Consider the following 4,912-nt stretch of genomic DNA (forward strand, 5'->3'; position numbering starts at 1 on the left):
TGACCATAAATTAAGTTCTCAATTGCTTCTACTCTTCCTCGGTACCTCCTTCGCGGATAGCAGAGACACCACAATTTTTAGATTTCTGGTCGGGCAAAGATAGGTCTTTCCCGAAGATATGAAAGCGATACCCGTTGATGTTATATTTCTCAAATGAATAGACCTTATAGTCAAAACCATTAGCAGATTGTCTCAAGTCGGCGTCCATAGACTCTCAATAACCCTACATGTTTAATACGAAAGGATTGTTGCATTAGCCGCAAATTAGACCAAGAAATGAAATGGTCCATTATTGATAATTACCGTTTCTCTGAACCAAGAGATGAAACCGGGATAGCCGCCTCCATGCTTTGCCAGAAGCTCATACTCTTGGATGGACTCCTTTTGGATCACCGCTCCATACAAGAATTTGGTGACGTATCGAGTGTATCAAATATCCAGGAATAAGAGTACTTCAAAGGAATTTGAAGTTGCGGAAAAATGTAACAAGAACTTACTCGATGTACGGTCGCACTTCTATTAGCCTGTCGAAGATATACAACGAAATGGTCCGCCATTCTTCAACATTCAACGTTATTGGTTTCGAAGCACCGACTGGTGCGAGCTTGTCTTTGAGTAGGCTCAGGTTGGATCCTCCTTTTTGGGGTCGTGTTCATTGTATCGAGGCTTCAGATTATGCAAATGATGATTCCTGGTTTCGTAGTGTGTTGTCACAAAGTTTGCCACATCCTCAGTAATGAATGCCTCGAACATCGATGCTTCAATTCTGCATTTTTTTTTATTTTGCTCGAAGTGTATTGTGGCTACCCCGACTTACAAGTCGAGATCGCCGAATGAACGTGCTCAGTGTGTTGGTGAACGTTGCACGCGAAACAAAAAATTTGCTACGCACACAAAGACCTATCATGGTGATGTAGATCTACGAGAGGAGATTTGGATCTATGTACCCTTGTAGATTGCACAACAGGAAGCGTTAAGAAACGCCGTTGATGTACTAGAACGTATTCACGTCCCTCGAACCGTCCCACGATCCGTTCCGATCTAGCGCCGAACGAACGACACCTCTGTGTTCAGCACACATACAGCTCGGCGATGGTCTCGGCCTTCTTGATCCAGCAAGCAAGACAGAGAAGTAGATGAGTTCTTCGGCGGCGTGACGGCGCTCTGGTGGTGGTGATGATCTACTCCTGTAGGGCTCCACCCGAGCTCCGCAGAAATCCGATCTAGAGGTAAAACTACGTGGTATAGGTTTGAGGTGCACGTGGCAAACTTGTGTCTCAAATCATCCCTAAACCACCAATATACATAGTATGGAGGGGGAGGGCTAGCCTTGAGGCACAAGGTCTCAAGGTGCGCCGGCCAAGGGAGGAGGATGACTCCTCCTCCAATTCGGTTTGGGAAGGAGGAGTCCTCCTCTTCCTTCCCACCTCCCTCTTTCCTTTTTCCTTTTATTTTCTTTTGGTATTTTCTTATGTGGCGCCATGGGCCCCTTGGTCTGACTCTACCATCCCACTAAGGACTTGTGGCGCCACCCTAGTGCCTTGGGCTCACTCCCGGGTTGGTGGGCCCCTCCCGGTGAACACTCGGAACCCATTCATCACTCCCGGTACACTGCCGGAATTGCCCAAAACTTTCCGGTGACCAAATGAAACCATCCTATATATCAATCTTTGTTTCCGAACCATTCCGGAAACCCTCACGACGTCCGTGATCTCAGCCGAGACTCCGAAAAATATTCGGTAACCACACATATAATTCAACTATACTAAAACATTATCGAACCTTAAGTGTGCAGACCCCGCGGATTCGAGAACTATGTAGACATGCCCCGAGGCACTCCTCGGTCAATATCCAATAGCGGGACCTGGATGTCCATATTGGATCCTACATATTCTCCGAAGATATTATCGGTTGAACCTCAGTGTCAAGGATACATATAATCATGTATGTCATTCCCTTTGTCCTTCGGTATGTTACTTGCCCGAGATTCGATCGTCGGTATTCGCATACCTCACTACTAGGAAAAGGCCTTCTAATGGCGCACCATTTTTTGCTACTAATGGCGCACTATAGGTGCACCACTAGCATCACGCCATTAGATTTTTTTACTAATGGCGCACTACAAGTGCGCCATTAGTATCTGGTATACTAATGGCCCACCAGGTAGTGCGCCATTAGTATTGCTCACGGTGCGCCATTAGTATCTGGTATACTAATGGCGCACCAAGCAGTGCGCCATTAGTATAGCTCATGGTGCGCCATTAGTATGCCTCCCAGGTGCGCCATTAGTATGCCTCCCAGGTGCGCCATTAGTATGCCTCCCAGGTGCGCCATTAGTATGCCTCCCAGGTGCGCCATTAGTATGCCTCCCAGGTGCGCCATTAGTATGCCTTCTAGGTGTGCCATTAGTATGCCTCCCAGGTGCGCCATTAGTAGGCCTCCCAGGTGCGTCATTAGTATGCCTTTCAGGTTTGTCATTAGTATAGCTCATGGTGCGTCACAGGTTATACTACCAGCTCTAAAAATATTCAATTATTATCCTCACACCCACAAGAAGGTTCAAGATAAACACATATTGCACCACAATGAAAATATGTTTATAAACATGCACATACATTGAACGCAAGTTGACAAACAAATTAACCTAGAGGAAGCATAGTTTTGACCATCTTAACAATCATCTAGAACACACAAGTCACAAAAAGATAAAGACTATTGGTTACTATGAGAGACTTCAGATGGTCCAGAACACACAAGTTTGTATCTACATGCACAAAGTGCAAGCTCCAAAACACTCAAAACACCAAATGGTCTACAAGACAATAAGGTCCATGATTACAGGTTGGTTGGTCCATAAACGCTAGAGAGTTATCATGTCCATGTGCATCAATAGGTTGAGTACCAGAAAACATTTTGCACAAATTTGTCAAGAAAGTGGAACCAGATTAAGTTGTTAAAATCTCATATGCGCAATGGATTTAGAGCACTCTTGAATAAAATGACTGTTGAGGCACAACACCAGTAAGGAGAAGTGTACATGCTAATAGTAAAAGAACTATAGTAACCAATTTTCAAAAATAAATCAGCAACTAAGAAAAGCTAATCTATATGATCCTTGTTTTTCAGTCATTGACCAGTGGTAAAAAGTGAGCAGGTTAATGATGTAACGAAAGTTTTACCTCATCAAAGTTACCATGCTCACGAAACTCCTGACAACACGAGCATTCCTTGCACAGTTTGAAACGCATCTTCATCCACCCTAGCACTAGCAGCCATCAGCCAATAGAGCATTAGTTGACTAGTGAGTTCTGTCTAGCGGGTCATGGAACTCTAGCACAGTTTGAAATGCGTCTTCATCTCCATCCACACTAGCACTAGAATAATGAGCATTTCCATATCATAAACCAATTGTATGTATCCAAAAAAGAAGAAGCATGATTTCATCATTCTCATCATGAGTAACATGGTCTAGATTGTTTTTTTAGTATACCTTGAGAAAACCTTGCTTGGGAAGAAAACTTGCTGCTGCCGGTGCATGAGAAGGCTCTTCTCCAAAACAAAAAATGAAAGCTCACAAGTGAGAATAGTTTGTATGTAATCACAAAAATCAAGAACAATTAGCAAGCAGGACCATCATTAAGGAAGTGCAATTAACATGATTAAGGACCATGATGGGGCAAGCAGGAACACATTGTGTTCTTTCAGAAACAAGAGGATGATCATATTCGGTTCAGTAGAGGCCATCATATCGCCCAATCAAACCAATAGGGAAATTAATCTCATTCATCATCTAATCTCTCACCAATTAAATTTTTTTTGAAAGAAAGGCACTAAGAACACAAAAAACGTGTGTAAGGTGGGTGCATCAGATCTCCAAGATGAAAATGAGTGTGGCATCACAGAAATGCCACAGACGTAAATTGCCCATAAACTTGTGTCTCCTCATATGCATCGACACCACTCTCAACAAAACAAAACAAAAACTGGCGACAAATTAAATAAAAAAACTAGACAAACTGCAAAGTTTTATTTGGTGCAAGACACAGAATAAAACCAGTATGGGATGTGATCAGATAGAGCTAATACATGATTCATTGGATATCATATCATCCATCAATAATGTAATTATATCCTCATTTCACTAGCCAGTGCAACTACATATATCATCACAAGAGAGAGACAACAAAAGTATTCATCATACACAAACAAACAGGGAGAAATTTTCAGTTTACATGCATGGCATGTGCAATAAGAAAATTGGAAGGCACCCACCCAAAGCATAACATGACACATAGAGGGGGCAGAGAGATACTTTCCATGGGACTAGGTTCATACAACACAGGCACAAAAAAAAGTACACTAAAGATTCACTCAAGCCACACATTGCCACTTATGACTAAGAACTAAACTTCAAGAATATGATGTCATTTTGAGTGAACAAACCCAAGTGAGTGCTCTTAACAGAGCACCAAATTCATCACAGAATCATTTATCACCTGATATAAACATCTTACATAATCCCACACAGCCCACCAGTTAGCAAGTACCAAGAAAAAAAAGTCTACATCTATAAGTACACACAATCTGGATTTAATCAAGACTAGACTGATAAAAAGAGTAGTTTCAGAGCCACGTATCCACTCTTCATGGCCAAAAGCATCCACAACTTATCACAAACATTGCCAACACATGATGAATGACTCCCTACAAGGTATGCGTACACAGCAGCACTACACCGATTAATTTGTAAGCATTGTCTGTTATTGGATTGATAGCCACTATTAACAAGCCAAAATCCCTGCTATCATAAGTATATAACACGAACCATTACCAAACCATGTAGCATGCAATGATAAAATAAAGGCCCAACACAGAGTTGCAAGAGACCAAAATCATCCACAGGATATATCGG

General features: G+C 42.3%; 2 non-coding genes and 1 pseudogene across 2 annotated transcripts; all 3 read right to left on the reverse strand.

Moving 5' to 3' along the window:
* Positions 1-3,713: 3,713 nt before the first annotated feature.
* On the reverse strand, positions 3,714-3,797 carry LOC123433808. The gene has a single exon (XR_006625117.1). It is a non-coding gene; the product is annotated as a small nucleolar RNA Z102/R77 (small nucleolar RNA).
* A 60-nt stretch (positions 3,798-3,857) lies between these two features.
* LOC123433803 lies at positions 3,858-3,955 on the reverse strand. The gene has a single exon (XR_006625113.1). It is a non-coding gene; the product is annotated as a small nucleolar RNA Z101 (small nucleolar RNA).
* A 108-nt stretch (positions 3,956-4,063) lies between these two features.
* On the reverse strand, positions 4,064-4,144 carry LOC123433811 (annotated as a pseudogene).
* Positions 4,145-4,912: the final 768 nt, after the last annotated feature.

The sequence above is a fragment of the Hordeum vulgare genome, chromosome 2H (genome assembly GCF_904849725.1).
Source record: "Hordeum vulgare subsp. vulgare chromosome 2H, MorexV3_pseudomolecules_assembly, whole genome shotgun sequence".
Classification (NCBI taxonomy): domain Eukaryota; kingdom Viridiplantae; phylum Streptophyta; class Magnoliopsida; order Poales; family Poaceae; genus Hordeum; species Hordeum vulgare.